Source organism: Tenrec ecaudatus, chromosome 4 (genome assembly GCF_050624435.1).
Source record: "Tenrec ecaudatus isolate mTenEca1 chromosome 4, mTenEca1.hap1, whole genome shotgun sequence".
Lineage (NCBI taxonomy): Eukaryota > Metazoa > Chordata > Mammalia > Afrosoricida > Tenrecidae > Tenrec > Tenrec ecaudatus.
Window position 1 is genome coordinate 23762346 of NC_134533.1, and position 27477 is coordinate 23789822.

At 39.1% G+C, this 27477-nt stretch overlaps 1 protein-coding gene and 1 non-coding gene across 3 annotated transcripts in view; one reads left to right on the forward strand and one right to left on the reverse strand.

Annotated features, from left to right (window-relative positions):
• The window catches only part of CSTPP1 (centriolar satellite-associated tubulin polyglutamylase complex regulator 1), a 205836-nt gene that overhangs the window by 159119 nt on the left and 19240 nt on the right, over positions 1-27477 (reverse strand). The window lies entirely within an intron of this gene.
• Positions 18274-18406, forward strand: LOC142447589 (small nucleolar RNA SNORA63). Its single transcript, XR_012784263.1, has one exon. It is a non-coding gene; the product is annotated as a small nucleolar RNA SNORA63 (small nucleolar RNA).

Genomic DNA, 27477 nt, shown 5'->3' on the forward strand with positions numbered 1-27477 from the left:
CTCTACTCCAAAATTACAAATGCCTAAGGAGCAGAAGAATCTTAAGACTGTATTGTGCAACATATGCAGACCCAACTGCAGCACTGCTGGCAACTGCAAGAATATGGAAATTGTCTAAATGTCCATCAGTAGAACAATGGATAAAGAAGTTCTGATACACATACATGAAGCATAATACTAAAAACAATGATAAAACCACGAAGCACTTCATGACATGAATGGTTCTGGAAAACATTCTCACTACCACTGAGCTGATTCCAACTCATAGTGACCCTATAGGACAGAGTACAACTGCCTCTGTGGGCTTCTGAGACTGTGACTCTACATTGTAGAAAGCATATTATCTTTCTCCCGAGGAGCACCTAGTGGTTTCAAACTGCTGGCCTTGAGGTTAGCAGCCCAACACAAACCCACTATGCCACCAGGGTCTCAAGGTTTCTTTGGAGAACATTATGTTGAATCAAATTAGCCAGTCACAAAAGGACAAATGTTATATGAGACTATTGATATGGGGGTGAGGGGACCATGCAGGGAAAAGATTAAAAACTCTCATACCAAAAGGTTGCCAACTTGGGGGTGGGGAGGGCAGGAGAGGGAAGACAGGGCAATGAGCTGGGCAGCTGATAGAGGGGACGTGGATGGAATGGAGGATAACGGTTCAAGGAGGGGAGGGAAGCAGGTGGGGATGGACCACTGAAGAGTTTGGTAGACTGGACTGTCAAATGCAAAGTTGATGATCTGAAATGTAAACCTCCACCTAATTGACAATTAAAAGTTGTTTCCTTTTTATAAAGTTTAAAAAAGAAAAATAATCATGTTGTCCAATGTCTATTACATTACAGATAAAAAATTAAAGACTGCCCTGATACTTTTCCCACTTGATTCAGTGACCAAAAATTATTGGGCCTTCTCAAATGTAGCTCTAAAGTACTCCATATTTCCATCTGGTTTTCTTTGTACAGAGTAAGGAAAATAAATCATGGCATAAACAGAGTATTTTGAAATATTTTTACATATTCCCTGAATTAATATAATTTTAAAATAGAATAGTTTGAGTATTACCCAGGCTTCTCTTATCCCAATTATAGTCTATTTGGGTCTCTGGTGCCAATAGCAATCTAGAAATTAGCCTACAATAAATAAAGTTAATTTACTTTAATATGGTAGTTGGCAAGATCATCTAACTACTGATAATCAGATTATAGGATTATGCTGCACTACTCAATGAAAGGCAACCCAAACCAAAACTGAACCCATAGTATCAATTCCAACTCAAAGTGATCATACAGGACAGAGGTCAAGTGGCTGGCTGTTTTGCCAAAAAAGACCACAGTATTGTAGCTAATGATCTCAATTGGTTGTATACACTCCTAACATTGGCATAAGCCAACGTGTAATACCATCAGTAGAAAATCATTATGCACTTAGGGTTTTCAGAAAATTAGTACAAAAAAATCACAGGCCCTGTAGGGTGGTCCAAAGCTGTGAATCTTTAAGGAACCAGACTGCACTATCTTTCTCCCAAAGAGCAGGATGGGCAGGAGGAGGTTTCAACCCACCAACCTTTCAATTAACCGCAGAGCACTTCAACTACTGGGCCTTCTACAGACAACCCAAAGAGGCAAATTAAGTGCCTTCCCAATAAAAGGCAGAAAAAGTAACTACTCTTAGAGAAGTAGAATAGGAAGTTATTTCTCTAAAAAATAACAATGATCAATAGGATTGGAAGCTCAAAGAATCCAGACATAAGCACATCAGATTTTAAAGAGCTGGTTGAATAGACGCACAAAGAGTGAAAGTAGTTGTTTACAGGGAACAGGAAGAAGGGTGAAGGGGAGAGCTGAGAACTGGGGCAGAGTAAGAGCAATTCCTCTCCATATATGACTTGTTGTTTTTTTTTGTTTTCTAATAGCTACATATTTTACTTAAATGACAAAATTTACTAAGCTATTCTCCTGTATTACATATTTAATTCCAGTTTCTTCCCCTTTTCCTTTTTTAAATTTTGTCATATCTTGTACTGTCTGACGTCTCCCTTCACCCACTTTTCTGTTGTCCATCCCCCAGGGAGGAAGTTATCTGTAGATCTTTGTAATCGGTACCCCCTTTTATATGACTTGTTATATATATCTTTTGGCCATGAGATGATATAAACTATTCAAAGCATGTGCTTTGTAATCGACAAAGTAGAATTATTAAAACATTTGTACCATGAGACTTTGGTTTCTTCAGAGATGAGAAAAAAATAACAAGAAACTACAGATATGTATGGATAAGTGGTTTCAAAATTAAGTCAATATGACCTTGAGTTTTTTCAGGATCTTTTCCTATTTAATTTTACTTTTCTCTTCCCTATTGCTTTACTTAATATTACATATTTAATAAATATATTAAACTTTTTTGACATTATAACTAATTTGTCATTTTCCCTGCCCAAATCACTTGGCTATATCCTTATATGGAGCTATATCTTTGTAAATTATTTCCTTAATTCCTTCAATCTTCAATGATATCCTATTATTTATAACTTTTTACACAGCACTAATCATATACTGGCTTGAGGTGTTCCTCTTATTCCACCTGTTAATATTCTCAACTAAAATATAATTATAATTGAGAATATCCCTCTATTTTTCAATAATTATTTAATATCTAATCACAGTCTTTGTCCTTGAGGAGCTTACCATCTATTAGAGGAAGAGATTGGCAAATTAGCAATTGTAATATAATAATTGCTATCAAGGAAGTATGTAAAACTTGTAGAGAGAAAGAACACCTCTGTTTGCCTGAGGAGAGGGGGAGAGAGAGGCAGTTTTAAAAAGGCAGTATTGAAGTTGAAAATAGATGTGAGTTTGTCAGGTGAACAAGAAGTATGATATTCAGAACAGACGCATAGGAACACGCAAAAACATGAAGATATGAAAAGTACAGTGGACCTAGGAAGTTATAATAGTTCAGTACTGTTGAGGGATCAGACTTGATAGCATCATTACAAAGGGTCCTATCGGCCATTCAAATGAATAGATAACAAAACCCACTGGAGAATTTTAAGGAAAAGGATGACAATCAGATTTGTATTTCTAAAAGATCCCCCTGGTGGCACTGTGGAAGAGAATTCAAGGGGGGAAATTTGATGTATAGATATAAGTAGTTGTTGAAAGAGCCTGACCAGAGATAATAAAGGCCTGAAGTAAGGATGGGAGGGGAGAAGATGTGACAGCTCAGAATAAAAGAGGGATAATCCATGGAACTCAGCAAACGAGATAAAAGAAGTAAGAGATGGGAGGGAATTTAGGAAGACTTCTCAGCTCCTTGCTTGGGCAATTAGAAGTATGGTGTGTTGGTCTAGGTAGACTAGAGAAACAAAGCCATGGACACACACAGTTTTATAAGAAAGAGATTTATATACAAGAGCAATTAAACATTAAGAAAACAGCCCAGTCCAGATCAAGTCCATAAATCCGATATTAGCCCATATTTCTGATATCAATTTATAAAGTCCTCTTCAGACTCACGAAACACACGCAATGACACCAAATGCAGATGATCACAGTCCAGTGAATACAAAGTCTTTGGATCTAGTGTCATTGGAAACATCTCAGCACTGGCAGGGGTCTCTCTGTGGCTTCTCCGGCTTCCGAGGTCTGGTTCTGTCTATGTAACTTATCTTTTATAAAGTCTCCCAGGGAGTAGCAGAGAGAGAGGTGTCTTCAGCCTCCAAGGAGAAAGTACCAGATCACCCAGAATTCTCAGGAGAAGGCCATGCCCACACAGAAGTCTCATTGGTTATCTCCAGATTGACAGCCTAGACTCCACCACCTCTACACTCTTAATCCTTAAATTGGCAATTCTATTCACTAAGATTGAAATATAGGGGAATGGGTTTGCATCTTTTGCAGGGATCAAGCAATGTCAAGTGAAAACAGAGTCAACTCATATTGTTGATCCACTGGCTGACTGCCCGGCTGGAAAAAGACGATGGAGTGTGGTGGTTAATGACCTCCAACTGGTCACACTCTTAATTAATGTTGGCATCAGTCATCATGGAACCATTATTTTAAAAAATCATTGGGCAACAGGATCACAAGGGTGGGCCAATTCTTCTAGGAAATAAATTAATTGACCATATATATGCATGTATATTTGCATGGTGTGTTTGTGTGTATGTATATGTGTATATTTCTGCGTGTGTTAGGGAAGGGAGGGGAATTAATAACAGTAAACATTCACATATTTCTATAATGCTGGGACAGAGATTGCTACTTGCCAACTGCAGCAAATTCTTTCTCCTAAAACACATGATTCAATTTTTACCTGGACTCATGGCCACTGGCATAATGATCATATTTTCAACGTTTCTTATAGCTAGGCTTTGGGCATATGAATAAGTTATGAAACAAAAGGAAAATGTTATATGGTCTTGTAGAGAGAGCTGAGAGATGTCCCTTATTTACCTTAGAAGATCCTAGGAACTCCCCCAGTCCTCAGGTATAATGAGTAAAGAAGCAGAAAGTTAGACACTTGAGTCCCTGATGGCACCCTGGAGTCTACCATACCTAGGGACTGCCTATCTTCACATTTCTTTCCCATGAAAAATAATTTTCCATCTTCCTTTAGTTATACTACTTTTTTATCAGCAAGCACTTTAAGTCCTCTTCACCTTCAACAAGCATGGTTGTCTCATCTGTATATCACAGGTTGTTTATAAGCCTTCCTCCAATCCTGATGCTGCTTTCTTCTTCATATGATCCTGCTTCTCTGATGATTTGCTCAGCATACAGATTGGACAGTATGGTGAGAAGATACTACCCTGACACAAACCTTGAGGAGGACTTGAAACACTTGCTGATGAAGATCAAGGATTGCGGCCTTCAATATGGATTGTAATTTAATGTAAAGAAAACAAAAATCTTCACAACTGAATCAATCGGTAACATCAGGATAAACAAAGAAAAGATTGAAGTTGTCAAGGATTTAACCTTGCCTGGATCCACAATCAATGCCCATGAAAGCAGTGGTAAAGAGATCATTGGGTAAATCTGCGCAAGACTGCTTTAACCCTCTTTAAAAACTTGGCTATTGTTTTGAGGACTAAGATGTGTCTGACCCACGCCATGGTGTGTTCAATCATCTCACATGCATGTGAAAGTTGGACCTGGAATAAAGAAGAGCAAAGAAGAATCGATGCACTGGAACCACAGTGCTGGCGAATATTGAAAGTACTGTGGATGGCCAAAAGAACAAACGGTTCTGTCTTTAGAAGTTCAACCAGAACGCTCCAGAGAAGTGTGGGTGAGGAGACTTGAACTCAGATACTTCTTTGGACATGTTATCCAAAGACCAGTCCCTGAAAAAGACAACATACTTGGTAGAGGAGAAGCAAAATAGAAGAAGATGGATTGACATGGTGGCTGCTATGATGAGTTTGAACATGGCAACGATTGTGAGGTGGGCACAGGACCCAGCACTGTTTCATTCTGTTACACACAGGGTTGCCATGAGTCGGAACTGACTCAATGGCACCTAACAACAACATGCAATTTTTGGTTCTTCTGTTGCATGCAAACAAACAGAATATTAATATAAAAACATTTATAAGAAACATGCAATTGCTTCCAGGAAGCATAAGTGAAGGAATCAAACAAAAGCAACCAATCAGAATGTTCACCAGTCCATCCATTAGGTGAGTGCATGCTAGGTTTAGGATAGAGACCTTTCTGACACTATCCTAGTGTCTGAAAGGGTGTACTACTACTATCTTCAGTGCTTACTGTATTGTCCATAGGGTAAGGACTTAATTGCTTTGCAATGTGAACAGCAACTCACATTTACATGACTCCTGCACATTACTAAACACTCACACACATTACCTCATTGAGTCTTACATCACCTCAGCCAATCTAGGCATAAGATAAGGCTGGGCTTAAGTCCATTTTGCAAATGAGGAAACTGCCCAAAGTTACATGTTTTATGCAAGGGAGGGCAAAAACGTAATCTCATGAATATAAATATTTCCCATGAGATCTTAAGATTATGATAAAATTTCTTAAAGAAATTTATTTTAAAAATTTTAAAGCACAACCAAAGGCCAAACCCATTGCCTTCAAATCAATTCCGACTCATGGCGATCCTACAGGACAGAGTAGAATTGCCCCCATAGTTTCCAAAGCTGTAAATTTTTACAGAAAAAGAATGGCACACCTTTGTCCTGCAAAACAGCTGGTAGGAAAAATAAAATAAAACAAAACAGCTGCTAGGCTTGGAATGACAGCCTTTTGATTCATACTCAAGCATTCTAACCACTGTGCCACCAGGGCTCCTAAAGTGGGGGATGGGGGAATGATACTAATTAATTTATACAAGTTAATAGTGTGGTTGCGAAACCGCAACAGATCAAAGCCTTGGCACCTCACAGAACTCAGAAAATGATTTTTCATTGATTTTTTCTTTTGTGAATAAAGACACACTTGGCTCAATTTGAGAACTGATGATGGCTCCATTTCCTCCTCATATTGAAAGGCAGCGTAAAGTAGGAGCAACAAATAGGAAGTACAAACTTACTCACTTTGCTTTTGACCGCCTAGGTCACATTCTAGAGGAGCTCTGATAGCATAACTAACCACAAGGTCAGCAGTTCAAAACCACCAGCTACTCCCATAAAGATTCATAGACTCAGAAACCCAGAGGGACATTTCTTTTTCAAATCATTTTATTAGGTGCTCCTACAGCTCATATCACAATCCACACATACATCAAGCAATACCATTAAGTCAAGCACTTTTGTACAATTGCTTCCAGAAATCCCTAGAAGTGATACTGCTCAAGTAACCTGATTCAGTTAAGAAAAGTAAACTGATATCCAGTCCAACTCCTACACAGAGGGTTGATCCCAGCCCTGCATCGCCAGCCAGCCCACAGACACCCAACAGCCTGAGCACATTATCCTGCTATACTTAGTTGGTCACACACTAAATGTATATGAACTTCAGCATTTCATTCTGGGATCTCAATGCTACTTCACTTGCTTATTTGTAAGTTAGAAATTCACTACTATACTTTAAAAAAATTTCTATTGAAGTATAATAATATAGAGAAAAGTGTGAATTTGCACAAACTGAGCACACCCTTGTAATCAAGATCCCAGAAAATGTCCTAGAGTTTACTTCCAGCCCCTATCCCCAAGGGTGCGCGCACGCGCATACACACACACACACACACACACACACAGACACAAAGTAAAAATCATGCAGGGATGGCATATAATCTCCTCTGACTTCACAAGGTGCCTTGGTGGCATAGTTGGTTACATGTTGGGCTGACAACCACAAGGTCAGAAGTCTGAACTCACCAGCCACTCTGAAGGAGAACGATGAGGCTTTCTGCTCCTGTTCAGATTTGATCCTACAGCCTTGGAAACCCACAAAGGCAATTCAACTGTCCATAGGGTTGCTGTGAATCAGAATTAACTTCTTGACAGTACGTTTTGGAACATCACAGGGAGGAAGAGGGCCAAGATCAACATCCCCAGACTGAGTCCTATGCTCCTGTAACGATTTCCAGCCTTAGAAACCCTAAGAAGCAGTTTTATTCTGTCTTAGAAAGGGTTGCTAGGAGTCAGAATTGTGTCAATGGCAATGGGCTTGGGGCCCAGTCACTAGATAAGAGTTACAAAAATGTTGATTCACTCACTGACATCGAGTCAATTCTGACTCATAGTGACCTTACAGAAAAGGGATGAACTGCCCCTATGGGTTTTATGAAACTATAATTCTTTACAGCAACAGAAGGCCTCATCTTTCTCCCCAGGAGCAACTGGTGGTTTCAAACTACTGACCTTGCAGTTACCAGCCCAACTCAGAACCACTACACCACCAGGGCTCCATGGCCACAAGACCATATTATGTAATTCAATATACCACACACACACACACATACATACACTCCTCCACACTGAAACCAATTCTTATACCTCTACACAGCACCTTCTATTCCTCTGTGGGGTTTGATAATTCATTGCAATACCCACAGAGGATTCAGCAAAACTCATGGCTATAGGACTTATTAGCAAAGTAACAATTTAGGATAAGAAGTGACTTAGTATACAGTTCTTTGAAAAGGATGGCCACTTCTCAGCAGTGCCTACAAGCATGTCTCTCTCTGCACCTCAGGCTCTAGGCTTAGCAGTTCCTAGGCCTCTATCCTGTTTGGGTGTTACAAAATTCTTTTATCTCTGCCAACAGATGCCCAGAGGTACCCCACTCTGTCAATATTAGCAAGCTACACAGTCTCCATGGTAGGCCAGAAACAGCTCATATATGCAAAGTCCTGGAGCCCTAGCAGTGCTATGGGCTTAGCATTGGGTTGCTAACTGCAAACACACCAGGCATTCCGCAGGAGAAATGAGGTGTCTATTCCCATGAAGATTTCCAGTTTGGGAAACCCTAAGAAGCAGTTCTACTCTGTCCTCTATAGGCTTGCTAGGTGTCAGAATTGACTCAATGGCAGTGACTTTGGGATCCAGTCATTGGATGAGAGTTACAAAAACTATGGCTAGAAAGGTCATATTAAATAAGGCAATGTACCATATACACATACATACACATATATACACCCATTGCTACTAATCAATTCATAACACATACACACATATTAATTGTCAGATACATATAAATGCATATGTGGATGAGGGTAAGTTAAAAAAAGTATTGCTACAAAATCACAGAAACCTATATTAAACAAAAATTCCAAATTTGAAGCTATTGTTTCTCAATATACCCTCCATCTAGGTCACTGGTTCTCGACCTTCCTAATGCCATGACCCTTTAATATAGTTCCTCATCTTGTAGTGACCCCCAACCATAAAATTATTTTTGTTGCTACTTCATAACTGTAATTTTGCTACTGTTATGAATCTTCAGGTAAACATCTGATATTCAGGTTGTATTTTCATTGTTACAAATTGAACATAATTAAAGCATAGTGACTAATCACAAAAACAATATGTAATTATATATTGTGAAATATTTCTTTCTAATGACAAATAAATTAAATTTTGTCTTGAAGCATAGTGTAGCATGGGTAACAGTCTTCCCACCGGGTACTCGTCTGTGGGCATGTAGGCAGACACACCTAGAGACAGATAGTGGTGTCTCAGTTCCTAAAACCATCGGAAATATGATTTCTGATGGTCTTGAGTGACCCCTATGAAAGGGTTGTTTAACCCCCAAGGGGGTCGAGACCCACAGGTTGAGAACTGCTGATCTAGGTCTATATACTTCTGAAGGCAGTGTCTGGATCTCTCTAACCCTTCCCCAAAGAAGTCTGTGCTCTTTGATTTATACCACATCAAAATGGTAGTGTGGGCACAAGCAAAGGGCTCAAACGGTTTCCCGTTAGAATGTTTTTTGAGTTTATGGAACAAAAATGAGTTGAAAGGGGCAAGATCAGGGTTGTCAAGTTGGGTGGGTTACAGTATTCCAATGAAATCTCACACGACAATCCCAGTTACCATCTAAGAATAAGCAGGTGCATTATCGTGAATGGGCGGATATCCTTTAGGACTATGTTCCTGACCTTTTTCTCATTAGTGCCATTTTCTATTTTACTATAACTTCTTTTAAATAAGTCCTGGTGGCCATCCTGTGTCCTTTCAAAAATCTATGAAGATGACCCCTTTCGAGCCCCAAAAAGCAGTCACCATAAGCTTCTGAGCTGACCTCTCTGCCTTGGACTTAACAGACTTACTGTTTTGAATGGTTGTTTTCTGAAGGCACCCTAATGAGACTAAGGCAGGAGTCTCAACGTCATTGAGTCGATTATGACCGAGGCTATAACTCTTTATGGGAAATACAAAGTCCGATCTTTCTCCTGAGGAGCAGCTAGTAGTTTTGAATTGCCGGCCTTGCAGTTAACAGGCCAACGTATAACCACTAAGCACCAGAGCTCCTAACTATGCCACCAGTAATGCTGTAAAAAACCATGTTTGCAGCTATTCACTGATTGAAGAGACATGTTTAAACACATTTGATTCGGAATAAGCCTGTGTATTTATGAACTGGAACCTCAGCAGCAATACTTCCTTACTTACTCTTGTACACACACCTACGCCTCACTTACTGACATGGTTAGGTTCCAAAGACTAGGTTGTTATATGAAAACTGGCATTATGCAAACTTGAAAGTAACCACATCATATCATTCCTTCACTTGTACTATGAATGTCCTGTTGGGCCCCTACTGAGGTCACCTGCCACCATCACCACCTCCTCCCACGTCACCTTAGCTCCCACTGTGACCCACAAGGAAGGGCCACCTAGTGTTCCAGAACCAAAGTGGTCCAAACTGTCCTCTTACCCATCCCCAGAATTCCATCACTCTCCTGCCCTCACTGTATTTTCAGGATAGGTAGTCACAGCTCATCTCCCCTACAACTCCAAAATGAAGAGGCATTTTTTTAATAGATCATAGCTCATACTATGACAAATAGACCATACTACAATAATAATAGGATACCTCAATAAACCACTTTCAACTGAAGATTGATCAACTAGAAAGAAAAAAATTAACAAAGATACAAAATAAATAACACAATCAATCAACTTCATCTCATAGATATAGATAGAACACTTCACCCAAAAAAAATTTAGCTCATTTTCTTATCTAGCACTCATGGTAACTATTCTAGAATAGATCATACTTTAGGTCAGTAAGCAAATATTAATAAATTTTTAAATAATGAGATAATACAAACCATCTTTTCAGATCATAATGTTGTAATATTAAAAATCAACCATAGAATAATCAACTAAAAAATTAAATACATAGAAATTGAACAGCATTTTACTCAAGAACCACTGGAAAACTGAAGAAAGAGAGACTACAATGAAAAGATTCCTTGAAACAAATGAGAATGAAAATACAACATATCACATGCACACTGCTACAGACAAGAGCCTGCAACACAGGAAATCCAGGATAGATAAACCCCCCAGAGCCAACAATGAGAGTAGAGATACCATGAGGATTAGAGGAAGGTGGGGGGTAAAAGGGGGAATCTATCACAAGGATCAACTTGTAATCCCCTCTCAGGGGACAAACAACGGAAAATTAGGTGAGGGGTGACGGAGGACAATGTAAGATGTGAAAATAATAATCTATAAGTTATCAAGGGTTTGTGAGGGAGGGCAGGTGGGGGAGGGAGAAAAGAAATGGGGAGCTGATATCAGGGGCTCAAGAGGGAAGAGAATGCTTTGAAAATGATGATGGCAGCATATGTGCAAATGTGCTTGACACACTGGATGAATGTATGGATTGTGATAAGAGATGTAAGAGACCCCAGTAAAAGCATTTAAATAAATAAATAAATACAGCATATCAAAACTGTTGGGACATGGCAAAAGCAGTTGATTGCAATACCTGCACACATAAATAAGGCTGAAAGAATTTTTAAAAACACCTTAAAACACAAGCTACAACCATTGAAAAAAGTGTAGCAAACAACATCAAATACTAGAAGAAAAGAAATAATAAAGATTAAGGCAGAAATAAATGAATCAGAAAAAAATCTAAACTATAGAAAAATCAGTAAGATAAGAATTGCTGGTTCTTTGAAAATATTAACAAAATTGATAAGCCACTGGCAAATTTAACAAAGAAAAAAATTAGAAACACCAAATTCTACAAATAATAAATGAAATGGATGATATTATAACAGAACCAAAAAAGACAAAACTATAATAACGTAATATTACAAAAATTTTTATTCCAACATATTTGAAAATGTAGAAGGATAAGTTTCTAGAAATGTATTATTTACCTAAATTACCACAGCATGGTGCAGAAAATCTCAACAAGACTATAACACAAGAAGAAATAGATCTCTTTAGTGGGGAGTGGGGAGGGAGAGGAAAAATGAGGACCCGATGCCAGGGGCTTGGGTAGAGAGCAAAAGTTTTGAGAATGCTGAGGGCAACGAATGTACAAATGTGCCTTACACAATTAATGTATATATGGATTGTGATAGGAGTTGTATGAGCCCCTAATAAAATGATTTTTTTTAAAATGAGGAGCTGATACCAAGGGCTCAAGTAGAAAGCAAATGTTTTGAGAATGATGATGGCAACAGATATACAAATGTGCTTGATACATAATATATATATAGATTGTGGTAAGAGTTGTACGAGCCCCCAATAAAATGATTGGGGGAAAAAAAGTAAATGTCTAGAAATGAATGATGGCAACATATGTACAAATATGCTTGATACAATTGAAGTATGGATTGTTATAAGAGTTGTAAGAACCCTAATAAAGTGATCTTTTAATAATAATTTTAAAAATGTAGAAAAAGAAAAAACTCCCAACATTAAAAAGTCTGGGTCCGGAGGGTTTCACTGAGGAATTCTATCAAACATTTAGAGGAAACTTAATACCAATTGATATAAACTATCCCACAATATACAAATGGACACTATATTGCCAAACTTATTTTATGAAGTACCGTAACTATAACTCTGATACTTAAATCAGGCAAAGACATCACCAGAATTGAAAATTACAGAACCAGTATCTCTAATAAATATAGATGCCAAGACTTTCAATAGAATCCTCGCCAACAGAATTCAAGTATGCATCAAAAAAATAATACATCACAATCCCGTGAGATTCATACCTAATATGCAAGGATGGTTTAATATTAGAAGAATAATCAATGTAATTCATGACATAAACAAAATAAAGGAGAACCATATGATTAATCAATTAATGCATAAAAGGTATTTGATAAAAGCCATCATCTGTTCCTTGTAAAAACACTCAATAGACTAGGTATAGAAGGGAAATTTCTCAACATAATAAAAGCCACATATGCGAAACCAATAGTCTGCATCTCACTTAATGGAGAGAAATTGAAATAATTTCCCCTTCAAGTGGGAACTAGACAAGGTTGTCCTTTATCACCACATTTATTTAATATAGTCCTGGAAGTGTTAGCTAGCGCCATAAGACATCAAAAAGATATTACAGGTATCCACATAGGCACAGAAGAAATAAAAACCTCTTTATTTGCAGATGACACAATCCTATATAGCGAAAATCCCAAATATTCAATTAAACAATTGTTCAAACTAATTGAAAAATGTGGCACCTTAGCAGGCTATAAGATCAACATACAAAAATGAGCTGGATTCTTCTATATTTAGGAGGATGATAGCAAGAAAGATATCAAAAAGCAATACCTTTTATAGTAACTAAACAAAAAACTATATATTTAGGAATACATCTTACTAGAGAAACAAAAGACTTATACAAGGAAAACTACAAAATACTTCTTCAAGAAACCGAAAGAAAGTTACACAAATGGAACAAATTATCATGTTCCTGAATAGGCAGACTAAAACATTGTAAAAATAACAATATTACCAAAAATACAAATTCAATGCAATTCCAATCCAAATCCCACAACAACTCTTCAGAGACATGGAAAAATTGATCACCAACTTTATATGAAAAGGAAAGAAACCTAGGATAAATAAAACACTATTGAAAAATAAAACAAAGTAGGAGACTTTTCAGTCCCAGACTTTAAAACCTACTATAAAGCCCCAGTAATCAAAACAGGCTGGTACTGGTACAACAATAGATATGAAAACCAATGGATTAGAATCGAGAACCCAGAAATACAACCAACTACCTATAGACAACTAATTTTTTATAAAGGACTAAAACACATTAAATGGACAAGAGTTAGCCTTTCAACAAATAATGCTGGAAAAACTGGATCTTCACCAGAAAAGCAATGAAACAAGACCCATACCTCACACCATGTACAAAACCAAATTCAAGATGGATCAATGACTTAAATATAAACCACATAAGTATAAAAACCATTAATGAAAAAATAGGGACAAATTTAAGGACCCTAATACAAGAAATAAGCACACAACTGAACATAATGAAAAATATTCACATTATAAATGAAAACGATAAAGAACTAGGACTTAATAAAAATATGGCATTCATGAAAATCAAAAAACTTCGCAAAAGAGTCAACAGAGAACTCACAGATTGGGAAAAAGTACTCAGTAATAATACATCAGATAAAGGGCTCACCTCCAAAATCTGCAGAAAACTACAACAGCTTAACAAGAAAAATATAAATAACCCAATTTTTAAAATGGGCACAAGACATGAATATACAGTTTACCAAAGTCAATATCCAGGCCGTCCCCAATCATAAGAATAAATGTTTGCGATCATTAGCAATAAAGAGAAATATAAATTAAAACAATGAGATATCACCTCACACTGATATTTTTGACAAAATTCAACAAAACAGAAAATAAATACTTGGAGAGGATGCAGAGAGATAGGGACACTTTCACATTGCTGGTAGCACTGTAGCACTGCAAACCACTGTGAAAGCCATTGTGGCACTCCCTTAAACAGTACACACATGAGTACCTTACGATCAAGCAATCGGGAACACAACACGAACAAACATATGCACACCTACGTATATTGCAGCAATTTCCATACTAGCAGAAGCATAGAAACAACCAAAACTCCCAATTATAGAGGAATGGCTAAGCAAGCTCTGTACATTCAGACTATGGGATATTATGCATCAATAAAAACAATGGCAACTCTCAAACACTGCAAGACACGGGCAAACCTGGAGAACATTATGCTTAGCAAACTCAGTCAATCTTATATTAAATATTACCATGGTCATAAGGGAAACCAAAAAAGAAATGTGGTTTATACACCAATAGACAACACTTTAACGACAACGAGGAAACCAGGCCTGGAGAACAGGGAAAGAGGAGAGGTGAAGTTAAGGATGATAAAGCATCACATATACAAAAAGTTTAATAGGATATTATTTATATCAATTTTTTTCCAAAAAAAAAAAAAACTCCCTCCATATTCCTTATCCCTCAAACATAATAGTGATTTGGGTGGCTTCTAAAAAAGAGGAGAAGTAAAATTGAAATGGACCTGGAGTCCTTAGTGACAAATAATTCACCTAAAACTAAACAAAAAACAACTCCAAAATGCCCTTGGTGGCTCTGTTGGAGGCAGGGGTTTCCTTTCTATGGACATGAGGGCTGAGGTGCAACAGAAGGGCCTCATGCTGCCCACTGGGTCCCTCTACTGGCCCCTTGCCCAAGCATTCCCTGGCTCTCGCTGAGTAGGACAGTCTTAGAGCAGTGTTTCCCAAAGTGGGCAGTGCGTGCCCTGGGGAAGTGCCAGAATGATCCAGAAGACTGCAAAAGCAGATACCTACACTTTATCCTGAATTGTGGCCCATATTCCAAAAGTTTTAATTGCCATAGGGGCACTGGGGTTTGTTTTTTTTGGTTTTGTTTTCTGAAAAGGGGGCAGTAGGTCAAATAAGTTTCCTCCAAGGACTTGATCTTCAAGCCCAGACTCTGGCTGCTGGTCACTTACCTGCTGGCCCTATCCTTACCCAGGTAGCATTCCTGCCCTCACATGTATCCTACTCAGGAGGGGACATCAAGGAAGCCTAAGGGTTACACAGGTGACATGGGGTCCTGTGGGCTTTTATCACCCAAGTACTTTGTCTCAGGGTTCCTTGTGACCATGGTTCAGCCTGGCACTGACACCCCTCAGGACTGGGAGTTAGTGGGATCCTGGGATCCCACTTCCTCCTCATCAGCAAAGGTGCCCCATCATCAGGGCATCAACTGCTGCTGCCCTGGCCTCAACCCTCTGTGGATTCTCAGGACCTGTACCTAACAAGCAGAGTCCCATTCCCTCTGTCCCCATTCCAGTACCTCCTTTGCTCCACCTTAGTACCCTGTCCTCTCTGGGAGACAACGGCCCCTCTCTCCCCTAGCTGGTGAAATACATCTGAAATATACCATACTAAGCAATATGAACTTCCTTTCTACATGTATATAAGGGTCCACCACTCAGGGACCTTGTAACTGTCAGATGTGTGTCATTAAAGCACAAAATAGATAGCACAGTTTTTTTCTGTGGAATTGTTGAAAATGAAAAATACTGGATAATGATATCATCAACAAGTGAGGAGCAGGCATATGTATGTATATATATGTATACGTGTATATATATAATAATGCAAAAAGCATCCTTTTGTGCCGGTCTTTTTTCACTAACAATGTGTTTGTGAGGCTCATCACAGCTGTTTGTAGTGGTTTATTAATTCCCATTGCTGCATAATATTCTATGGTTGGATATACCACAGTTAACTAATCAGTTCTGCTCTTGTGGCATTTGTTTAGTTTCCTGTTTGGACATAGCATGAATAGTGATACCCTGAGCATTCTAGTTCAAGTCTCTGTCCATATTTCAGTTGGCTCTGCTCCCAGAAGTGGAATGGCTGGGCCATAAGGTAGATATTCAGCGTTGGCATATACTGTCAAGCAGTTTTCCACAGGAAGAAAAAACTTTACAGTTTCAATTTGTGACCTTATATTCATTTTTAAATTTATTTTCATATCGTCTACAAGAAAGGAATAGCCAATTCTATAAAAGTAATTGTTCTAGAGGGCATCCTTGTGTTCTTATTTATCAAGAAATACAGCCCTAATGGTTCTCTTAGACAGAATGACTTTCATTTCAGTTGTTTATCAAGATTGGAAACTCAGTATTATCAAGTGGCCTGTAATATCTGTTAGAATGTTTCTGTGAACAACCCAAGTGCCTAACAATGGATAAGCTGATAAATCAGTTGTAACACATCAAAACAGTTCAATAATACTTAACTATAAAAAATAATGAGGCCAACAAACACCTCATAATTTAAATTAATCTGGAAAGTATTATGTTGAGTAAAACAATAAAAAAGGTCAAGTATTGAATGGTCTCACTGTATAAAAATCACGAACAGTTACACACAAAGAAAGCATCATTTTTTGTTAGTTACCAGACATGAGAGGGAAAAGGGGAATGGTGAACCCTTGTAGAGAGTAGGCAACTGATAATTCTGGTAATTGGATAATCTGCACAACCTGGCCAAGGGAAATGAAGACACTGAGAGAGGATGCAGGAATAAAGGATAATTACAATAAATGCTAATAATCCACAGTTACACTATCTGTGCACAGGAAGCATATCTAAGTAAATGCATGTGCATATGTAGGTATTTATAGGTGTGGCAGTTACATAACCTCCTGTCAACTTGTGAAGGGGTGGAGTCTAGCCTGTCAATCAGGTTATAACCAATGAGGTCTCTGTGTGAGCATGGCCTTCTCCTGAGGATTCTGGGAACTCCTATGTTCTTCCCAAGAAGTGGCACACACACTCTCCCTGCAAGATATTCCTGTTGACAAGCCAGAAGGAGCTACCCTGATGGAGCCAGAGCCCTGGAGCTGGAGAAGCCACATGGAGACCCATGCCAGTACTGAGATACTTCCACCACCACTGGATCCATAATATTTTCCATCCACTGACCTGTGATCTTCCTGCATTCAGCATCATTGCATATATTGTAAGAGTCTGAGGAGGAATTTATAGACTGGTATTGGACATATGGGCTAATATAAGACTTATGGACTTGATCTGGACTGGGCAGGGATGTTTTCTTAATAGACTATTACTCTTTGGCATAAAGCTCTCTCTTAGATATATGTAAGGGTCTCTAGATTTGTTTCTCTAGTCTACCCGGACTAACACAATAGGCATTAAATGTATACAGGTTTGTGTGTGTTATATATATTCATCTAGATAATAAAGCATATAGAATGGACCTCCTAGACATATCCAAACACCTAACACAGGTTGGTTTTCTGGGTTAAAGGGCTTAGGACCATAGTCTTAGAGAACAAGTCAGTTAATTGGCAAAACATTATTCATAAAGTTTATGTTGTACATCCTAGTTTGGGGAGTACCGTCTGGGTTCTTAAAAGATTATCTATTGGTCTCTTCCCAAAAGAACCAAAGAGAATGAAGAAGACTTAAGGAAGAAACTAATCCGTAGGCCTTAAATGCACTTAAAAAAAACTAAATAGTTAATGCCAGGCTACCACTATCGACTGTTCCAATCAAGTATACAATAGAAGGTCCCAGATCAAATAAGAGAAAAATATAGACCAAAACTCAAATTCCTTAAAAAAAAAAAAAAAAAAGCACCAAGCTTACTGTACGGATGGTTTAGAGGGGAGAGGAACCCCTGAGACTATCATCCTACAACACTTTTTGAATTTAGAATGTACTCCCTTAAATAATCAGCTGCAAGATTTTCAAATGCTCACCAAATTTACCCAAAAGCAAAAATTAGAAGGCAAGGCGACAGCAGGATTTAGACTACAATATAGCTGTTTAGTGCTATTTTGTCGTTCCCCCTGCTCAAAGTAAAGCTGTTTCTTACCTATTCCTGTCTGCTAGTCTCTTGTAGCAGCCCAGGGATGCTTGGTCTAATACTTACTGGGAAAAAAAAGAAGAATAAGAAGGCAAGGCGGGGAGTGGGGCCAGCGTGAGGGGGTACTGAAGCTACAATTCTGTCTGTCCTGCTGCCATTGATCTGCCATACACATGGAAACATAACAAACAGAATGGAAATAATGAGAATGATGACATATTGTAAAAGTCATAACCAATGTCATGGAACATTTGTACAAAAATCATCAAATGGGGACCTAATTTTCTGGGTGTTTCCAGGTTTCCTATTTATAAATGTTCGAAATATGAAGAGCCTGGACAGCTTAGTGGATTTCAAGTTGGGCAGCTAATTGCCAAATCAGCAGTTCAAATCCCAGCCACTCTCTTCAGGAAAAAGGTGAGGCTTACTGCCAATAAAGATTAACAGCATCAAACCCAAAGGAGCGGTTCTCCTCTACAGGCTTCTATCAGGCAGGATTGACTCTAGGACAGTGAGTTTACTCTCAAGTTTTGGAGAAATATGACTAACTTTGTACTTCTGGGATAAACATATACGGTCTTGAAATTTGTTGGGACTTTATTGAGGGGTGTTTACATCTTTGTTCAAAACTAGTTTATAAACTAAAATAGTTTATAGTTTCCTTTGTAGGATTATTTTGCCATATTTGAGGATTAACACAATATTTGACTCATTAAATGAACTAGAGGAAAATTAGCTAATATTTGTGGAATGTTTCCTATGATGCAGGAACAGTTCAGAGAGTCTTAGTCATTTAATTCTCACATAGTCTTATTACACTACATTTTATAAAGTAGGAAACTGAGAACACTGAGCACTCTTGCCCACAGTGTCAAATCTATGAAGAAACATCAAATAGCTAAGATAATTTTGAAAAAGAAAAAAGTTGAAGGACTTAATCAGATTTCAACATCTATGATAAAGTCACAGTAATTACAGCAGTAAGGTATTCACATTGTGGAAGTTACATAATCTCCTGTCAACTTGTGAAAGGGTGGAGTCTAGCCTGTCAATCAGGTCATACCCAATGAGGCCTCTGTATGGGCGTGGCCTTCTCCTGAGGATTCTGGGAACTCTTCCTCCCAAGAAGTGGGACACACACTTTCCCTGTGAGACATTCCTGATGACAAGCCAGATGGAGCTACCCTGATGAAGCCAGAGCCCTGGAGCGGAAGGAACCATGTGGAGACCCACACCAGTGCTGATATGCTTCCACCGCCACTGGACCTACAAGACTTTCCATCCCCTGGCCTGGGATCTTCCTGCATTCTGTATCATTGCATGGCTGTGTGAGTTTAAAGAAGAATTTGTTGAGTAGTATTGGACATATGGGCTAATATTGGAATTATGAATATGGTCTGGACTGGGCTGGGATGTTTTCTCAATATACTATTGCTCTCTTATATAAAGCTCTTTCTTATACTCATGAGTATCTATGAATTTGTTTCTCTAGTCAACCCAGACTAACACACACATAAAGATAAATGCCAGAGTTAAGTCCAAAGGTATTGCTACTAGTATTCTAGTTCATACATGTTAAACCAAGGAAAACATGTTTAAACATGCCTGTGTAATCAATGGATAGCTACAGACAAGTTCTCTCGGTAATGCACTTACTTGTCTTAGTCTCATTAGGGTGCCTTCCAAAAATGGTCCAATCAAAACTGTGGCTTCTGAGGGGATCTGCCAGGCCAGGTAAATTCAAGGCAGAGAAGTAAGCCAGAGGCCATAGTGACTGCTTGGGAAGCCCCAAAAAAAGTAATCTTGATAAATTTTCTTGAAAGACACAGGAAGATCATGGGGGCTTATTAGAAATAAGATTTTAGGAAATGGAAAAATATGTTGGTGAGAAAAAGGTCAGGGGGGAAAAAAAGGAAAGTTGCACTAACACATTTTTTCCTCACTCATGACAATGCACCTGCGTGTTCTTTAAAAGTACCAAGGGCTATGCTGTAAGAATTTCACTGGGAAACCTTACCCTATCCATTCTACAACTCTGATCTCACTCCTTCAGATTTTTTGGTTCCTCAAACTCAAAGAACATTGTAAAGGAACATGATTTGAGTCCTGTGAGGATGCCAAAATACCATTTTGACATGGCATAAATCAGAGTGCAGAATTATTTGGGGGAAGGGCTATAAAAATGGAAACATTACCTTCAGACATGTATAGGTACAGGTGGAGGATATGCTGAGAAACAATAGCTTCTTACTTTGATATGTGTAGTTAATAAAGGTTTATATTATTTTGTTGCAATACTTTTTGATGAATGCTTACAGATAGGACAGACAGAAAAGAAATTTAGAAATATACCCACATATATAAAGCCAACTGATTTTTAGGATAGGTGCCAAGGCAATTCAAAGGACAAAACATCATCTTTGCAACAAATGGTGCTGGAACAATACGTAAAAAACCCAAACCTTGGACCTACTGGATACCATAAATAAAAACACACCAAAAAAACAGTTAAATCAAATGAGTCATAAACCTAAATGGAAAAGTTAAAACTAAAAGAACTCCTAGGAAAACACCTAAGGGAATAATCGTAGTGACCTTCGTGAGGCAAAAATTTCTTCAACAGAGCACAAAACACATGAACCAATAAAGAAAAAAAATTACCTGAATTTTATCAAAATTAAAAATGCTTGCTCTTTAAGAAGTACTATGAGAATGAAAATGCAAGCTACAATGAGAAAATAATTGCGAATCATATATCCACTTATATTCAGACATAATAAAAACAACTCTCACAATTCCAATATATATTTTTACAACTCAATATTAACAGGACAAAATTTACAATACAAAATGAGCCAAGGATTTATATACTACTAAGCACCATTGCTGTTAGTTGATGCTGAGTAAGCTCAAACTCATAGCAACCCCAACTAAAATAAAATGAAGTATCCCCTGGTTCTGGGCCATCTTGGTGGCCATTGATATGTTCAAGTTCATTTTACAACCATGGTATATTCTGAGTGCCTTCCTAACTACAGAACTTATCTTCCAGAGCTCGCCCAGACAACATTCTATTGTAATCCATTGGGTTTTCATTGGCTAATTTCTGGGAGATCTTTCTTCCTAGTCTGTCTCGTCAGGAAGCTCTGTTGTGGAAACCTGTCTACCATGAAAGAACCTGCCGTATTTGAAATGCCAGTGGCATAGCTTCCAGTGTTCCAGGTTGGGGAACAGAAACTCCTAGTCTGAAAATCTGCTTTCCTCACATAGCATCAGTGGTCTTTATCCTTCCCTACTGATTTCCCCCCACACACCTTTTATTTATTTATTTATTCATTTATTTATTCATTTAACATTTTATTAGGGGCTCATACAACTCTTATCAAAATCCATACATATACATACATTAATTGTATAAAGCACATCTGTACATTCCCTGCCCAAATCATTTTCGAAGCATTTGCTCTCCACTTAAGCCCTTTGCATCAGGTCCTCTTTTTTCCCCTCCCTCCCCGCTCCCCCTAAGTACCGGAAAAGCTACCCAAATAGCTATCTCTGTATTGCTGCTGTTATTAGTTGAAGTTGATGCACCAACTCACAGCAACTTTAATTATGACAGAACAAAATATTGTTAGGTCCTGTGCCATCTTCATGATCACTGGTACACTTGAGTATTTGGTTCTGGCTCGAACATAAACCCAACTCTTGGAGGGCAGTTTTCCTCATTTTCACTAGGTGCCCTGGTGGTGTAGTGGTAATGATTCAGGCTTCTATTTCCATAAAGAGTTACAGTCTCGGAAACCCACAGGGATAGTTCTACCCTGTCCTATAGGGTCACCATGAGTCAGAATTGACTCACTGGCAGTGAGTTTTATCTTTGAGTTTACCAAACAAGATAGCAATTGGTCTAACAACTGGTCTTTCCTAATGATATGTCCTAAGTAAGCAAGTCAAAGTCTCACGACCCTTACTTCTAAAGGCACTCTGAAAAAAAAAAACATTTTAAAAATTAAATAACATAATAAATAAAGGGCACTCTGAAAAAACATACATAATTCCAGGTCTGTCCACTGATTTTACGACTATCTCCCCACTGGTCCTGAGGGCATTCCAGGAGCTGCTCCTCGTAGCCTGGTCTATTTTGGGGCTCTTTAGGGACTTTGTGGCTTGGTTTTGCTCACGTTGCTGATCTGTTATGTTCCCTTCTCGGTTTGCTCTGCTGCAGGGGGTTCAGACCGGACTAATTCTCCACTGTGTGTCCCCAGAATTGTCCTCTGTCGCAGTGTGCTCCAGTGAGGGGACAGCATGTCTTGAGCTGTTGTCAGCCCTACAGTTCTCTCTGTGCCTTAGCAGCTCTGTGCAGGGACGTCGTGCTTTGGGTTTGGTGTGCCAACATATGGGGTCTAGGCCATCCCTTTCTCTTTTCCTTCTGCGGTTGCTTCCATGTGGGCCTGTCAGGCCAGCCCTTTTCCCCAACCTGTAAGTTTAGTGTTGTTCTCTGTGGCCTATTCTTCAAGGACAGGCTCTGATTGGGGCCGGCCCTATAGCCCAATCTTTTCAGGCATTTATACACATGGTTATGTTGCTCTCATGGTTTGGTGCGCCGTGGTAGGGTTTGTATGCACAGTCCCAATTCTGTGAAGGCATAACCAATACTCTCCCCCTGGGTGGGTTAGTGCCCTGCTCCCTCCTGTCATCTTCTATTTCTTTTTTTTCTTCAATCTTTTGTTTTCTTTTTGTTTGGTCTATGTTATTGTTGATTTGCCTACTTACCACATATACTCAAGTATAAGCCGACTTGAGTATCAGCTGAGTCACCTAATTTTACCACAAAATCTGAAGTAAAAATGTTCTAAGAAACTTGGTTTATACACGAGTACATACGGTATATAATATAGGCATGGGAAGCAAGCTTGAAGAGAAAGCAATGGACCAGATGGACTTAGGGGAGAAAGATACAGGGTAAGGGAGCAGTGAGCAAACAACGCCACAGACAAGGGAACAACTAGGGACTTAAAATCAACAAGGAGGACTTAGAGATCCTGAGGTGTTGGAGCAACAACAATCTAGCTGAGAGGAAGTACTAAGAGGAGAAGCGAGCATGATGGTGGAGCAGGAGGAAGGTCAAAGTAAAGGAAACAGAAGAACGATCTAGGAAGCAAAACTATGGAGAGAGGTATATGCATAGGTGTATACATATATAAATACATTAATTAAAAAATATAGAGGTATTGGCCTATGTACATATATTTATATAGCAATACACTGAGGTAGTGGACAGCCTTCAGGCCTCTGTTCATATTCTCCCTCAATGCAAGAACACTTTGTTCTAACAAACAGGCATTCTGTGATGTGCACCCTCCCAGCACAATCACTGAAGTCAAAATGGGTACATAAGCAAAGGTGGTGAAGAAAACTGATGGTGCCCAGCTATTAAAAAGTATAGCATCTGGGGTCTTAAAGGCTTGAAGTTAAAGAAGTGGCCATCTAGCAGAGAAGCAACAAGCTCACATGGAAGAAGCACACCAGTAGGTGATCATGAGGTGTTGTTGAGATCAGGTAATAGGCATCAGAAGACCCAAAACAAACTAAACAAAAAACCACATTGTTGAGAATGAGGGGGATTGGAGCAGAGACCCAAAGCCCATCTGTAGACAATGAGACATCCCCCCCACAGAGAGGTCACAGGGGAGGGATGAGTCAACCAGGGCGCAGTAAAGCACCAATGAAGCACACAATATTTCTCTGGTTCCTTGAGGCTTGCTCAGCCCTCTCTATCATGACTCCAGTGCTCCCTCTCACTTTGGACTATACTGGAGCATGTACACAGGTACAGATATTAGATAAGAGCTCACAACACACTGAATCCAAGAACAGGAATGGGAATTACAATCCCAGAAGGGTAGGGGGAAGGTGGGGAGAGGAGGCGAGGAAGGGGGAACTGATCACAATGATTGACACATAACTACACATCCCCCTTCAGGGGAAGAACAACAGAAACCATGGGGGAAGGAAGACAGTGGTCGGTGTAAGATATGAAAACAATAATTTATCAAGGGGTCACGGGGTGGGGGGAGAGGAGCTGAGAAACAAGTAAATATCTAGAATAGAATGATGACAACATATGTACAAATATGCTTGATACAAGTGATATATGGATTGTTACAAGTTGTAAGAGGCCCCAATAAAATGATCTGTTAATTAAAAAAACTCAAATAAACTTACCTATAGTGTTCACTGAAAATAAATAAATAGATAAATAAATAAAGGGCAGTCTGATGTATTCATACTAGTCACTGGGGAAATGCTATTTAAGACCACTATTTCCATGCACTGAAGTGGTTAAGATGTGAAGCAAGGGGAACTCTTGACTCACTGTTGATAAGATACAAAATAGTTCAGCTACTTAGGGAAACAGTGTTGCAGTTTCTTTTCTTTTCTTTTTTTAGAATTTTTAAAAATCTTATAACAATTCACCATTCAATTGTACTAAGCACACTTATACATATGCTGTCATTAACATTTCTAAAGCATTTTCTATCTACTTGAACCCTTGGTATCAGCTCCTCTTTTTCCCCTCCCTCCCCTACCTTCCCACCCTTGTGAAACCTTGATCAATTATACATTTTTGTTGTTATTTTGTGTCTTACATTGTCTGTTGTCTCCCTTCACTCACATTTCTGTTATTCATCCCCCTGAAGGGGGAGGCTATATATATCCAACCTTAGGATGGGTTTCCCCTTTCTGCCCCTCCCCAAGTCTCCCTGCCACCCCCCTACCTTAATGATATTGCTACTCTCACTATTGTTCCTGAGGGTTTTATCTGTCCTGAATTCCATGTGTTGAAAGCTCTTATCTGTACCAAGGTGTATACTCCAGTCCAGCCGGATTTGTAAGGTAGACTGGGTCATGGTAATGGGGGACAGCGGGAGAGGAAGCATTCAGGAACTAGAGGAATGTGTGCTTCATCATACACATCATTCCTCTATACTGCACCCTGGTTGAATAGTCCCTTCCTTGTAACCCTTCTATGGGAGGATGTCCAATTGTCTAGAAATGGGCTTTGAGTCTCTACTCCAACCTCCTTCTTTCACATCAATATAATTGTTTGTTTTGGATCTTTTGATACCTGATCCCATCCCATTGACAGCTCATGATCACACAGGTTGGTGTGCTTCTTCCATGTGGGCTTATTTGCTTTCCTGCTAGCTGGCTATTTGTTTAACTTTATGCCTTTAAGACCCTAGATGCTACATCTTTTCATAGCTGGGCACCATCTACTTTCTTCGCCACACTTGCTTATGCACCCATTTTGTCTTTAGTGTTGGGAAGGTGAGCATGGAAAGAGTGTCAGGTTATTTGAACAAAGTGTTCTTGTGTTTAATGACCGAGCAATCCAACTCAAGGGAAAGCATGTCCAAAGACTTGTACTAAAACAGAAACCCTACAATTAATATTTTCAGAAAGACAAGACGACGGCCCCATAGGGTTTCCAAGACTGTAATCTTTACAGAATCAAACTACTACATCTTTTTGCCACTGACCAGGCTAAGGGGTCTGAACAACCTTTCAGTTAGCAGCTAAGCATCTAATCATTGTGCCACCAAGGTTCCTTTGAAGATAGTCTCCCACCCACTGCCATCATGATGGTTCTGAATTATAGAGGTAAATCTTTACAGGCAGTGAGAGCCTAAACGTTCTCCCACTAAGGGGCTAATGGGTTTGAACCACCAACCTTACAGTTAACGCGCAATGTTTAATCATTGTATTGCCAGGGTTTCTTAAAGGTAGACACAGAAGATACAAAAAAAAAAAAAAGAGAAGAAGAAAAAGGTGGAAGAAGAGGGAGAAAGATAAGAACATTAGGACATGAATCCATAAGGCCCAATGTCTAGGTAAGGGCAGTTCCAGGGAGAGAATCCAGAAAACAGAGATGAGAAAATATCAAGCACATCATTCAAGAAAGCGTCTCATTTGACGAGGTCTCGAGATCATCAGAACGACACTCATTTTCCCAACAGCAACAATGACAGGACAAAGCAGAGGCTCAGGTGAAGAGTAAATACTTCCAGCTCCCTTTCCAAACGTAACTATGTCCACAGCATCCTCCTTTCTACTTCTCTTATTCATATACACTTATTCCTTCTAGAGCCATTTCCAGACCACCTTAGGACCCGGAGGCACATTTCATGTCATTTCAAAATATTAAAATGCACCCAAATCCCACATTCAACACACTTTTTGAAAGCATGTTAATTAACTTTCTTCTTGAAATAACTTAATCATTTTAAAATCATTACATTTTAAATTGACTCTTAACTCTCACTTGGGAATGCCTATTCCGTGGGAAACACCTTACCTATAAATTGCTCCTAGATGTGATGTCAATATGAAATGTAACAATAACACTATATTTTACAGATATGTATTTTTAAATTCATTTCTATCTAGGGGTAAAAAATGTTTAAGCCTCAGACATTTTCAAAGATCTCAAAAGAGTTTTTAGCATATGCATACCACTTAATGGATAAATATGGCTCTGACTCCTGCCTTGCACCTGCGCCTTTGACCTCACAATTCCCTCCACCTGCTCGGAAAACGTGCTCCACCACTTACTCATCTTTTCTGTGTCCCTGGAGTTTCCTGTCTCCCTTTCCTTCAGATTATAAACATACTCAAGTTTCTCCCATCTAAGAACTGAAAAAAACTAACAAATTCACCCACCCCCAGTCTTGCTATGGACTGACACCACGGCTGCAACAATGGGCTCAGGCAGAGAAACAAGGGCAAGGATGGTGCAGGCTCACGCAGCGCCTCCATTCTATTACGCATAGGGTTGCTGAGTCAGAGCCAACTCTATGGCACCTGACAATCGTCTTGCTATAAGGAGCTGCAATGGCGTAGTGGTTACCTGTTGGGACTGCTTACCACAAGGTCAGCAGTATGAAACCACCAGCCACTCCTCCCTCAGGAGAAAAACTGGGGTTCTACTTCCTTAAAGTTAACAGTCTCAGAAACTCACTGGGGCAGTTCTACCCTGGCCAATAAAGTCACTGTGAGTCTTGCTATTATCCCCCTCCTTTCCCCTTTCCTAATGAGCCAAACTTCCTGAAAAAAGATCTAGCCTACACCCAT